A 15,270-nucleotide genomic window follows, 5' to 3' on the forward strand; every position below is an offset into this window, starting at 1 on the left:
ATTTTGAAGATATGCAGGGGCTTAGAACTCTGTATTCTCCTCTGGGTCCTAGACAGCTACAGTGAATTTAATATAGAGGGAGAGGCATTATTCAAGGGTGGAAGCCGAGCAGAGGAAACAACAGGAAATTTGTGACCAGGCTGCTGAAATGATACCTTAAATTCCAGGAGCACCTCATTTGGGAATGGAAACAGGATAGGCCTAGCAAGCAAACAAAAGCAGTATAAAATCCTCCTTAGAAGGATGAGTCTAGTGAATAAATAAAACACATGAAGTAGTCTATGAGAGATTTGCTTATTTTTTTTTCTTCTGAATTTGCATAGCTGCCATTCTCTTTGCAGAAAAGACAGTGATAACAACTTGTTCATTGATGCAAAAACATTCCAAGATATGACATGAAACACTGGTACATATGGTTCACATGTTATGTGTTCATTTAAGTTTTAGGAGAAGTTGTACTTTTAACCATATGAAGAAAACATGTATTTCTCTGGCAACGAATTCCATCTTACATAAAATAACATCACTGACACCAAATGGTGAGGTTTTATTGAGAGCCAACAGCAGAAATAGCATGATCTCCAAATGAGTCACTCCATAAAGTCCTGTCTTCTCCATCAGCCTGACCACCATTATCCTCTGTACTTTGACATGTTCTTAGTTGCTGCCTCAAGACTTTACTGTTTCCAGTTCTTCTTCACTGATTTTTGCGAAGTCTCCATCCCCCTTCCTCTTTCGTGAAGAATGGTAGTATGGTAGTATGGTAAATGTCAGTGAAACAGACTTATTAACAGGAACCAGAAGGAGGGGCTCAATTTTCTGGGGTTTTAGAGTTTTATGGGAAAGACAATGACAACAATGAAACAATATCATCAGTAAGAACATGACTCAAAAAAAAAAAAAAAATGAACATGACTCTTCTTAAGTTTCACCCTTTAGAAGCCACTGGGAAAAAAGTTAATTTTTGCGTGAATTGTATCTAGAGGATGACAAACCTATTTTACTATTTTCTCGTAACTTGCCGTTATTCTATTCTGGGCTGTGGTATAGCAATGTGCCAGTAGGTTATTAAAGATCACTTCTCATTACTGTCTAATTGTATCTTCCTCATCTTTGTATCTTTGGTACATACTCTCTACCTGAAAGGTAGCAGTCACTTAATAAATGTTTTTAATTGGATGAATAAATTTTCGACTACGTTTTGGTTAGTTATATCTTCTTTGAGAGAATCTCAAGGAAGAGAGGGATACAATGTAATAAGAGCACTACAGGGCTAGGATTAAAGCAATAAAACCAGAACTTTCTCTGCTAGATCAGAAACTATAGTTGGGATTGCTCTCTTTTGATCACTGTGGAAATATATACAGAAGGAAAAAGACCACCTAAAAGACCAGAGGCAGCAAACAGATTCTGTAGAGTTTATGTCAGGTTTTAATAATTTAAACTTATTACAGAGAAGAACATTTAGGTTAGGTTTTGATTTCATTCTACCCAAAAACTTCCTTGATCTCAGGTTAGAGGGGAGGTCCCTATCCCCTTCCCCCACACCATTAAGTACTGTGCTTCTTCTCCTTTCTCTGTTCCTGTTCTTGCTCTCCCACATCACACAGCAGTCACTAAATGACCAAAATCTTACTCACTGAAATTACTGTCTGAGCCAAAAGCACAAGCTCTGGCAGCTTGGCAAATTTACCACATCTTCTGAGTCCCAGGTGGCAATGGCTTAAAGTGCTCTATGGAACTGGGAGAAAAACTGGCTGTGGCTAACCCTGTCACCTCCTCTAGTTTGGTCAAATCTTCTCAATGAGAAGTACCCTGATTATCCTCTTTAGTGCTACAAACGGCCCCACCCACAGTCCTACATCCTATCACTCCTGATCTTTCTTATTCTGCTCCTCCCCCTTTTCTATGGCACTTATCTTGTAACTCACCAGCTTATCTCCTTACGCTTGTTTTCTATTCCTGCTTCCCACTGGAATGTAATGCCACAAACACAGAGGTACTAGTTTGTTGACTAATATAGCCCAAGCCTCAAGAGCAATGTGTGTCATACATTAGGTGCTTGGTAAAGATCTATGGAATGAATGGCTATCCATTCATTGTCCATCTGTTAGCTGAATTTTTGAACGAGGCAGGTAGAATCTGAATGGAATTCTGTAGGGTTCTGTAAAAGAATTGTAACCAAAGTCTTAACTTTATATTCAAACAGGATGACAAATTATAGAAGAAATATCAGAGGCTGTTCAAGTAGGTTTGGTTTATTAAGACTTCTAAAATGCCTATTCTGGTCCAAGAAAGGATGCTGGGTGCTGGAGAGACAGGACTGGATAAGCTAATACTTCTGCTCTCAAGGAGTTTGCCATCTACTAGAAAGACAGATGAATCAAGAGTGAAAAATACTAACCTAGCAGTATCAACCAAGAGCAGTGGATGGGGGCGTTCCATTGAATCCAGACCAGTTCTCTATTCTAGTAACCAGAGTGGATCATAGGAAAGCAATAATGGGTGTGGAGGCATTGAGAGTACCTCAAATGCATTATCAGTATCTCTTTCCTCACTAGAATTTTCTCTTTAGGATCTTTTCCTGCCGTTTGGCATTTCAAGTTGAGTCAGCAGGCCAAATGGAAAGAGTAAATTGGTTGACTGGAACTCACCTATTAGTAGCCTACAATTCTTTGCTTGGCCAAAGTATAGATTTCCTTTCCTTTCCCATATCAGTTACTGCAGATATTTTGGTTTTGTAAAACCAGTTTTCACCCAGCCTGCTCAGTGTTGTTCTGAATCAACCCAGTTTCCTTATGATAGTTTCTCATAGGCTTCATCTTTCCTTCTATTATTCTAGAAGGAAATTGTTTATTGCTTGTTAATTTCTGGGTATTGCTTTACTCCTGGTTACCTGTACCTTGACATATTTTTTTTTTTTCTGATTGAGAAACAGTTAGCAGATGACTCATGCACCCAATCATTATGACTTTCTTTGCTGCTCATGATAATTTCAGATTATCATGGCCTAGCTGTTCCTTGCTACTTCTGCTTCAGATAAGTCATATGTTTTCAGGTAGTGAATTAGAAGCACTGCTTTCATAGCCCTAACTGGGTCTGAGTGTCCTCTGGGGTCTGATGAGTGTTCAGAAGTTATGCTGCTGAATTGTGCCTTCCCAGTGAGAAGAAAGGGGAGAAGTTTGTTTTTATGACATAGTATTTCTATTGATTGGCAAGAGATAGTTTTATTTATCATTACCCTAAAAGGTGCCAAGGGCTTCACAGGTGAAGACTTTAAGTATATCTCAGGCATTTACCCTGATTATTGTATTCTCTGTGGCTTCAGAAAGTCACAAACAAACGAGTTACTTCTCTTCGTGAAGCCTTTACTGATTTCTTAAGACAAAGGCTGGGAAATACAAAGGGAAAATACCTAACCTTTTGACTACAATATGCGAATAAGATTCTTTGATCATATTTGCTTCTGTACACTTAGTCTCTCTTTCTTTTTTTTTTTTTTTCATTATTCGGGATTGAACCCAAAGCCTGGCACATGCTAGCCAGTCCTCTATCACTGAGCTATATCTCTTTTTAATTTACTTTGAGACAATGTCTTGATAAGTGACCCAGGCTGGCCTTCAATTTCTAATCCTCCTGGCTCAGCCTCCTGAATACCTGGGATTACAGGCATGTACCACGCATGCAGTGATACTTAGCTCTTACCACAGGGTTGTACATATAATACATATCTGTGTTGTGAGCTAATGAATGGAAGAATACATGAATTGAACTTGAATGCTTGGTTGAATCACTGCTAGGGTACTAACCCAGGATCTCCTGTATGGCCAGATGCAGTGGCACATGTCTGTAATCCCAGAGACTCAGAAAGAGGCAAGAGGAGTCAGTTCAAGGCCAGACTCAGCAACATAGCAAGTCTCCAAGCAACTTAGTGAGAACGTGTCTCAAAAAAAAAAAAAAAAAAAAAAAGAATTAAAAGGGCTGGTGATGTAGTTCAGTGGTAAAGTATCCCTGGATTTGATCCCCAGTATCAAACAAAACAAAATTCTTGGAATAACCTGTTCTATGATATGAGGACTAGTACGGTCCACAGTGATCCCGTTTCTATGTCTGTAGGAAGGAAAAATCATGCCAGTCAAATAGCTACTAAAGAGAAACAGTGTAGGGTAAATTAAGCAGCTGAGATATTCAAGAAAGCCTGTAAACATTACATTTCTCTAATTTTACAAGAAGGGAAAATTGCCTTAGGAGTGCATTCACTGTGTACCATCTACATAGTATAATTGAGGGATTCTCAGTCCCATGGATACCTCCCATGACACTGTCCTCCCTCTTTTCTGGATTATCTAATCCCCATCAATTACTTTGATCTTCAGAATCAGATAATAAGTATCTTCACACTTATTCTCATCTATTAATTGGAATGAAGGAACATGTTGAGGATTTTCTCAAACTTTCTCTTTTCGTAGAACTTCATCACCTCTGACAGCACAAGGGTACTCACCTCAGGCGGAAGTTCCTAAATTATAACCTGTGGATTCCTCTATCACCTATACCCTATAATCTCACCTATATGCGACTGTTTATCTCCATGCCCTACTTTCTTTCTGTTAATGGCATTTATTATTTCCTGAAATCATATCTTATTTTTGTCTTTACTATCTCTCTTCATCACTAGTAGTGTAAACTCCTGGAGTTCATGGCTTTATCACTAGTGCAGAAATGGTATTAGGCTTATACTAGGCACTCCATAAATATTTGAATAAATGAAGGATTGTCATGATGTGAAAAAAAAGACTTCTGTGAAAAAATTCATTTTGAAAATGCTGGGTTAAACAAAGATAAGTAGGTTTATCTTCTGCAGGACTAACTGGGTAGTTTAATACACAATGTGTATTATGAATCTTATGTTCATGATGTGAACACTTCTTTTTATAAAATATTTCTTTGAAGGTAAAATATTAAAATCAAGATACTGCTAAGTTTGAACTTTGAAGTATGTGCTCAACATGCATTAATTGCAACTATATTTTGAGTTTAAAATGACATTGAAAATGCCCAGGATATAATACTAAAGTGTCCCCTAACTGCCACAGTAATTTGCTATACTGAAAAATGAGATAATATTACATCGAAATTATGAGTATGGTCAAACTATATTTGAGTATTTTTGTTGGACAAAAAGGAAAATAATGCCAGCTCCTTTAAAATTAAAGTATTTATATATTTAAAAAAAAAAATGGGGAGGAAATAGGAAATATTCTGCCTTCCTCCAACATCTCTGATCTCAGAACTCATTCTTTTTTTTCCCAGCAGTATTGTGCTTATGTAATGAGATAAGCATTTCAAAGATGAGACAAAATAAGGCATAGGCTAAGAGGTTTCCTCTGGTGGTAGTAAGGCATATCAGAGGGCTCTTGGAGCCTTGCTATTGGAGTACCTTGAAGGCAAGTCTTGGGAGATGAAAATATGGGAATGGGAGAGGCAAGGAGAAAGAATGGTGAAGGACAAGGACTGAAAAGATGGGCTTTGCCTGCCTCATTATATTCTTTTTGAAAGTGCTGGAAATATGCCACAGAATAGGTTAGATGCAACTTGAAAAAAGTAATTTCTGGCCATTTGCCAGAATTGTGTGTGTGTGTGTGTGTGTGTGTGTGTGTGTGTGTGTGTGTGCTTCTTAATTTGACCACATAAAGATGCCACAAACCATAGTGTTGAATATAATTTTTCACAAAGTAATTGCTCACATATAACCAGTAATTAGAAAAAAATAAAACCAAAAAGAACAATATTACCAGAAGCCCCCAAACTAACTTTTCTTAATTTTTACCTCAGGACATTGCTTATTTCTTGTATTTTAAGGTTTTCTATTTTTAAAAGTCTTATCTTTTTCATTTGCTTCCTTTGTACTTATTTAACTGTTGTATTTCCTATTTTCTTGAGATAAATACTTAGAATCATTGCTTTCATTCTTCTTTTATAATACCGTATACTTAAATTTACCCATTGCTACGTAATTGTTTACCTCAATCCCACAAGTTTTAGTATATCAACTTTTCATTATCTTTTAGCTAAACTAGTTTAAATTTTTGTGGTTTTTTTTTTTTTTGAGACATAATTTTATGTTCAAGTATATAGCTTACTTTTCAAACTTTGGGGAATTTTCTAATTATTTTTCTATGATATTTAGTTTATTTTACTGTTGTTAGGGAACATATTCTGAATTATTTTAATACTTTGAAATTTCTGACACATGATTTATAGGATAATTTTGCCAAAGTTTACATGTAGATATGGAAGAATATATATTCTGCAGTTGTTAGATCTATTATTCTGGGTATATTAATTAAGGATGGGTTGGGGTGCAGCTCAATTGTACTTTCCTTGGCATGTACCAAGTCCTGGTTTTGATATCTGACAATGAAAATAAAATTAGGGCAGGTTTTTTTTTTTATCTTTGTAAAATTTGCTATAAAAACACCAACTGTGATTGTGAATGTGTCTATTTCTCTATTAAGTTCTATAGTTTTTTATATATATTTACATATATGCACATGTGTGTATATAATACACATACACACACAAATATATGTGTATAGATGTGTGTATGTGTGTGTGTGTGTGTGTGTGTGAGTGTGGTACTGGGGCTTGAACCCAGGGGTGCCTTACTACTGAGCTACAGTTCTATTTTTTTGAGACGGGGTCTCACTAAGTTGTCTATGCTGGCCCAAACTTATGATCTTCCTGCTTCAGCCTCCTGAATTGTAAGAGTTACACGTGTATGCTACTATGTCCAACTTGCTTTATGTATTTTAATGTTATTGGGTTCATATAGATTGAGAATTTGTTATTTTATTTTATTTTTTTTGGTGCTAGAGCTTACACATTCTAGGCAAGTGCTCTATCACTGAATCACCCCTCAGAGTCCAAATTTAGAAATTTTATCTCTTTCATGAAATACACTATTTTAAAATGTTCTACTCTATAACTAGTAAATTATAACTAGTAATATATTTTTCATTGCTTATTTTGATATCGGTAGAGCTATATCAACTTTCTCTTGTTAATGTTAAGATGATAAACATTTTTTCATTTTCCTATTGTTATGGTTTGTGCGTGAGGTATCCCCAAAAGCTCACATGTGAGACAAATGCAAAAAGCTTCCAAGGAGAAATGATTGGGTTGTGAGAATCTTAACCCAATCAGTGACTTACTCCCTTGATAGGGATTACATAAGTGGTAACTGAAGTAGTGGGGTGTGACTGGAGAAGGTGGGAATAGGGGTATGACTTTGGGGTAAATATTTTGTATCTGGAAAGCGGAGTCCCTCTTTCTGCTTTCTGATCATCATGTGAGTTGCTTCCCTCCATGATGCTCTTCCACCATGATGTTCAGACTCACCTTGACCCCCAAGGAATGGACCTGGCTGTCTATGGACTGAGACCTGTGAAACCATAAGCCTCCAAATAAACTTCCTCCTGAACAGTTGTTCTAGTCAGGTCTTTAAGTTATAGCAGCGAAAAAGCTAACTAAAACGCTTATATTCAACTTTCTATATCTCTATATTTAAAAATGCTTCTGTTTTAAAAGAAGAATGTATTTGGGTTTTAATTTTCCTGAGAATTGTCAACTTTTATCTTTTAATTGGAGCACTTAGTCTATTGTGTTTTATATATTTACTCACATATTTAGTTATTACCTGCCATTTGCTATTTGTTTTCTATTATGTTTTATATTTTTTTCCCTTCTCTGTGGCTTCCTTTTTGATTGTTGTGTTAAAATATTATATACACAAAATTTAATATTCTTATACTATGTGAAATGCATTTTATATACCATATATGCATCCATCCAATTCTTATAATGGTTATCTTACTTTCCAAACAATGGTAGGACAATGGAAAACCTTAATTCCTTTTACTCTTCTCCTATCTTTTGTGTAATTACTATCATTTATGTCAATTTTACATGTATTTAAAATCCTAAATTCACTGAAATTTACTGAAATTTACCTACCCTTACACCTTTCTGTTGCATTTTATTCTTCCCAGCATTTCACATGTTTACAATGGGAATTTTTTTTTTTTTGATGGAAAAATTTTCTTAGCACTTTAATTATAGTGTGGGTCTATTGGCAAGGAACCTGCCCCCGCCATGTGGACTGTTACTTATTTTATTTTATTTTATTTTTTTGGTACCAGGGATTGAACCCCGGAGCATTTAACCTCTGAGTCACACCCTCAGTCCCCTCTCTTTTTTTAAACATTTTATTTTGAGACAGAGTCTTGCTAACTTGCTTAGGGCTTCACTATGTTGCTGGGACTTGGGATCCTCCTGCTTCAGCCTTCTGAGCCACTGGGATTACAGATGTGCACCACCACACTGTTGATTTTCACTTTTGAAGTATATTTTCACTGTGTGTATAATTTTAGTTTATATATATTTTTTAATACTTTGAAAATACCATGGCACTGTTTCCTGGTTTCCATGGTTTCTGTTGAAAATTTAGCTATCATTATTTCTTTCTTAAAGGATATGTATAGTTCCCTCTTCCCAGTTGTTTTAAATATATTCTTGTTTAGTTTTTGGCATTTAATTTTTTTCCTTCTTGTTTTGGGGACAAAACCCAGAATCTTGCACATGCTGGGCAAGTGCTTTACTAGTGAGCTATAACCCCAGCTCTAGTGTGTTAAAATCTGAGATGTTTAGGGATGAATTTATTTGTCTTTATATTGCTTAGTTGATAAAACTTTCTAAATCTGTGAATTGATGTCTTTCATTAGATTTGTAAAATTCTTGACAATCTATTTTATTTATGTATTGGTACCAGAGATTGGAACCAATGAGCTATCTCTTCATTCCTTTTACTTTTTACTTTGAGACTGGCTATCACTAACTTGCTAAGGCTGACTTTGAACTTGTGATCTTCCTACCTCAGCCTCTGGAATCACTGGGATTATACGCACGTGCTATCATGCCCAGATTGACAATCTTTTTTAAAACATTACTTCCTTCTATCATACTTCCTTTTCATCCTATGAGATTCTAATGACACATTATTTATAATATTTCAATGTGTTGAATATTCTGCATATGCCCTATTAAAATTTTTCATTTGCCTTTCTCCATACTTTGGGTATTTTCTACTGACCTATTTTCAGTTACATTGTCTTCTGCCAAGAGTTTCTGCTCAGTTTTTACTTTCAGCTATTGAATATTTTAGTTATAGAATATTCATTTGATTCTTTTCTGGATTCCACTTCTCTGATGAAATTTCATCTTATTATCTATTTTCTTGTACATGTTCATCCCAATTATTTTAAAGGACATGTAATTTCAATATCTCTAGTATCTGTGGGTTTGTTTCTATTATACTTTTCACCTGCTGGTTTTGTTTTTTAGAATTCCTGGTAAGTTTTAAATTTAATAATGGGCATCATATTTGAGAAATTGTGGAATGTTTAGAACACATCCTTGTAGAAGGTGTTATCTTTATCCATTTGCAGCTAGTATAAAGGTCTCTCACCTTAAGACAGTGGGTGAATTGACTGGAGGTTAGATTCAATTTGGGTAGGTTTTGGTTTGCCTTTGGCTTGTCACCACTGCTAAAATGCAGCCCAGAAGTGTTCGCATCTTAAAGACCTGGGTATTTACTTGAAAACTCCCTCTAGGTTAGTTTTAAGCTCCAGTGGTTGTTTCCTCAGTATTGAAAGACTGACCATGTGTCCACTCTCCTTTCCAGTGACTTTCTACCTGGTTTCTCAGGGAATCCATTGAACACTGAACTCACTGCTCTAAACCTTACCTCTCTCTGGGATTTTCATCACTCTGGGTACCTCAGACTTTGATCTTTGTTTCTTTAGTACTTTGAATTTTCTTCAGCTCTGCTGGGTTCTTTGCCTTTTAGAAAAGGCTTTTTACCATCCCCTCTCACCCCCAGTTTATTGCACCATTCCAGGCTTTGATATTTGTTATTCATCTTTTCTTATGTGACCAAAATACCTGACAAGAAAAACTTAAGATTAAAAAAGGCTTATTTTGGATTTTGGCTCAGGGTTTCAGAGGTTCAGTCTGTGGTTGGTGGGTTCCATCCTTCTGGATCTGAGATAAGATGGATCTTCATGGAGGAAGGGCAAGGTAGAGTAAAGCTGCTCTGCTCATGGCAGCCAGGAAGCCGGGTGGGGGTGTACAAGTGCAAGGAAGAGGCACCCTTCCAGAGCATGACCCCAGTGACCCACCTCCTCCAGCCATATCCCACCTGTCCATAGTTACCACCCAGTTGTCCGTTCAAACTAGGATGGGCTGATTAGGGAAGGTCTCTCATAACTTATTCATTTCACCTCTTAATGTTTCTGTATAAACACTGGAGATTTGGGGGGACACCATATCCAAACCATAACAGATAGGAGAGCTGTATATGCTGAATGTCACATTGCTTCTGTGCAATTCTTTTCTCCATGCTTGCATTTTTAAGTCTGGTGGCTTTGGCAGTTGTTCAATGCCATTAGATATTATCTTAGTTTCTTTTAGCTGAAGGGTAGGTCTGCTGTAGTTTGTTTATACTTATCAGTAGATATTCTCCTAAATTATATTTAATTTATTATTTATTTTTAGAGCATTTATGTATTAGAAAATGTGGAAAGTATATATCCATTTATTTATTGAGTAAATATTTACTGGTCATCTACTATGTGTCGCGTACTTTTTGAACACATGAGTTCTATCAGTAAACACCACGATAAAAATGGTGTTGTAAATTCTAGTAATTGTTTATTAAAAATAAACAATAACATTTTATTGATCTTTATTTAAAGATGAGAGAACACAGAGATTTCTTTTTAACATGCTGAAGGTCAAACTGGTAATGAGTGATACAGTTGGAGTTTCTACTTATGGCTCTCTTTGAAGCCTTACAGTATCCTCTATGGAGAATATTTATACTTATTTGACCTTTCCCAAGAGTGAGAACATGGCTATTTATATATTTTGAAAATCTTGGGAGAACTACCGACATAGACTTAAGGTATTACTCATGAAATGGAAGCTGTTTGTTAACAAAGAATTTTGTAGATAGTCTGTTCTGTGATGGCCGCTTTAAAGAAATCCTATTCAATTTTCTGAACGAGAATGGGAGATGAGGACAAATTCCCATGGAGGAGCTGGCCCCGTTGGTAGCACTATCCCTGTTGCTTTTCAGATGCCTGAGCCTACTTTTTGTTTGTGGCTCCTATTTTCCCTGATTTTTCAAGTTACACTGGGGCTTCTAGTAATTACTGATGAGCAGCAAAGAAGACTTGTCTCTTAATATACCCCCAGGGGGCATGATTTCAGTTTTTGCCTTTCAGCTTTACATACCACAAAGGCAGGCAAGGAGCCCAACTGAATGCAGGCTTCCACCATTATGTCTGATTAGCATCAGGTTGAAATTTAAGTATTTCAACTGCTCACTTAGTCCATAAGTCAAATTCTTCGCAGCTGAGTTCCCTTTGGCTCTCTAGACACACATAGTAAATTGTTTTTTAATCTGGCATTTATTTTCACTTGACTCATTTTTGAAGTCTTCTTCATTTTTTCTTATGTTCATTTATAACTCTATTAGCTTAGAGACACCATTCATTTTGTAAGCAGTGCTTTAAACACATTTCATCTATCAGGATTAATTTTGCTGAATGCACCACCAAATAAATACATTAAAAACAATTGTAACACTTCATTAATCAAAATGTCGACTTCCACAGATGTGAAATGTCCCCCCACCTTAAAATTTCACTTGTGAGTGCTCGTCTATTTGACTAAAATATAAAAAGTGATGTGAAATGCTGTCATCTATTAGAATATGTGTGCAGGATTTGAAAGTGCAATCCATAATAATTAAGGCTAATTAATTATTATATGGTCAAATGAGCAACAAATGCACATGCAAAATCTAAAAAGTTAATTATTTGAAAATTGGTTAATCAATTGTGCATTCAAATGCACATTTGTTTTAGCATGCAGACACTTTGCACTTTTACAAGGGATTAGTCTAGATAAAAAAAAAACCATTAAAGTAAAACAGTTTTGAAATATCTCTGCTCTATGGGGAAAGAAAATAAATTAGGATCAAATGAATCTGATTTTTAGAAACCAAACCTGTTTTTACAATAAACAATCTTCAAAAGAAAGAAAAAGATTCATATGAACACTTGTTTAGAATGCCAAAAAGAAATCAGTCCAGATTACCTGCTTTGTTGGAGGTAGTCAACCTGCACATAATTAGAATTTTCTTCATATTTAGGGGCCTGTCACTGGCATAAAGTCCCCCAAAAGGGACAATATCCAGATGGAATTACTGCTCTCTTTTAAAGAAAAACTAGAATCATGTAAAGATGAACAATTCCCCAGTTAGATAACTGGTTTTAACCAAGCTCTTTTTATCTTCTAATTTTAACTGCATAACTTAAAAAAAAAAAAAAAAAAAGGTAAAGAGGGGTGACATCAGAGACAGGCACAGTGGCAGCAAAACAAAAACCCTGATGAAGAATGAGAGGGAGGAGGCGGGGGGGGGTATGAAAAATGGTGGAATGAGACAGACGTCATTACCCTATGTACATGTATGATTACACAAATGGTATGAATCTACATTGTGCACAACCATAGAAACAAAAAGATGTACCCCATTTATGTACAATGAATCAAAATGCAGTGTGTAAAATTAAAAAAAAATAGTTAAAAATATAAAGTGAATAACATGAAAAAAAGAATAAATAGAAAGAGGAAAGAGCAAATGAATCAAAAAAGTGACAGTTGGAAGTACAGAAGCATACCTAGAATAATACAGAATCACAAAAGCAGGTAAATGGTAGCACATCATCAGAAACAAGGGATGAGGAAGAAAACAGTTTCTATGGTAGAGTAGTTAGGATCTGAAAACAAAAAGATCAGTAAGATTAATACTTGACATAGGGTCAGGGAATTAGGATTGAGGGTAACGCAGTGTGATATTATTAAGCAGAGGGAGTTATGAAGAACATGAGTAATAGAGGCAGTCAGTTCTCTAGAATTAGCACTGATCGATTGTGTGAATGGTGTATTCAATGCACTAGGCTAGTGATGTGAACCATGATTCCTACCCTGAAGGAGTTTACACTCTGGATTAGGAGGTGGAAAGAATAACAAAAGAATAATGAAAGCAGCAGATGATTGTGCTCAGAGGAAATGTAATAGAGATTTGCAGTTGATACATGGAAAGCAGCAAGCCCCATGGACAGAGGATGGTGTCAAAAGCCTTAATGGAAGTAGCCTTGAGCTTGGATTTAAAGGTCCTCTGGGTAAAAAGATGAAGGGGGCATAAAAGGTCCTTTGTATAGGAAAGACAAGATGCTGAGACAGTAAGGCGTGTCATGTAGACGTAACCAAATGCCTACCCAGTGTCCATTCTCTAACCCACAATTTCTGCTCATGGAATCCACATTTATTCAGGTAGCCAGGGTGAACTGATTAGGTGAAGCAGAACCCTCTCCTAGCTTCAGGAAATGGATTGGGTTGGTCTGAATCAGCCATGATATTCTTATGTGCCCTTGCCATCAAAAGCTCTAGGGTGGCCACATAATTCAGTTCTGAAAATGAGAAATAAAACAAAGTTAATTTTATTTCTTAATAAAAAGGGGCAAACTTCGTTGACCCAGCCTTTTGTCCTTGTGGCTTTGTTTTGCTTGTACAATGTACTAACTTCTGAAGGGGCAGTAGTTAATATGTAATCATGTTGACTAATGAAGATTAAAAACCAAAACTCTAATTTGAGCGGAGAGGCAAAAAGAGCCTGGATCCAAAACAAAAGAAGTTTCCAGAGAAAGGGAAGACTAGACTACCTGTCCTCTTCAGAATAAAATGTTGGATAAAATATAGAAAAATTGTATTTACTAATTGTCAAGAAGTATGGACTATTTAGGTCAGAGCCTGTGATGTACCAGGGTACCTAGATAAGTGAGCAAAGAATATTCAAAACAGGCTATTTTTCTCCGAGGGCATCAACCACACCATGGGGATTTGAGCACTATTTTTGTGAGATTATGAAATCTAGAAGAGAAAAAAGAAATCCAGAAATCCATCTAAAATGAGAGTCCAACAAAAACCTTACCTAAAATGGATCACAAAGTACTCTATACTAAGTATGCATATCAACCAAAAGTAAGTCTGATTGCCTTTCTTTTTGGGAAACTATATGAAAAATAATTAGATTCAAACCTTGATATTAAGAAGAATAAAAAACATATCCTTTATATTTGTAACCACAATTCAGTTTTGTGACTTAGTTCATACCACCTGGATGACCAAAAATCTTAATTTGAGAATTCAATTTGAAGTATTTGTAGATGCCTGAATGGAGCAAAGAGAAATTATTTCTGGAATAACACCTTCAGGCATCAGCACATATTCTATGAAGTTCCAAAGTATCAGGGAAGCTTATAATTTGAAAATATCAGTAAGTACAAGGAATGAAAACATCCCATTTGAAAAAGGAAATAGATTCTCAAAGTTAACATTTTAGAAGAGCAGGACACAGAATATGAAAGTATGCTCATTTATTTCAGTGAATAAAATCTAAAAAATTTATAAAAGAACAAAACAAAAACAGAACTCCTAGAAATGAGAACTTTAATTAATTATTAAAACTTAAAATTTAAGGAACTGGTTAAACAGCAGATTTTATACAACTAAAAAGAATAAGTAAATCAGGTAAAAGGAAACAAACCAAAGAAATAAAAACCAAAAACCAAACCAACAAAACAAACAAAAAACTCACAAAAACACCTGAAGACAATATCTAGAAATCAGCCCAGATAGAGACAGAAAGGTAGAAAATATCCAAGATAGGTCAAAACATAGGCAGATAAACAGAAAAGATCAAACATGTATGTATGTCTATATATATGAGTGAAATTTCAAGAGAAAAAAGAGAGAGGGAAATAGAGAAAGAAAAACAGCAGAAGAAACAGTTGAAGATATTATGGCCAAGATCTTTCTAGAAATAATGAAAGAGATGAATATCTTCAACAAATTCAACAAATCCTTAATGAGGCAATTTAAATGTGTCACAGTAAAACCAAAGAACAACAAAGTCAACCAGGGAATTTTATGCCTTTTGAGAAACATGCAACTAGGCAATGTAAGAGATATCTAATGTGTCCAAAATTGTCCATCTCGAATAGGGCTCTGTACAGTTTGGTTGGCCAGCAGCAATTCATTGTAAAATGGAATGGTACATCTGGAATTGAGTATGAGCATAGG

This window comes from Sciurus vulgaris, assembly GCF_902686455.1.
Source record: "Sciurus vulgaris genome assembly, chromosome: 9".
In the NCBI taxonomy this organism is placed as follows: Eukaryota; Metazoa; Chordata; class Mammalia; order Rodentia; family Sciuridae; genus Sciurus; species Sciurus vulgaris.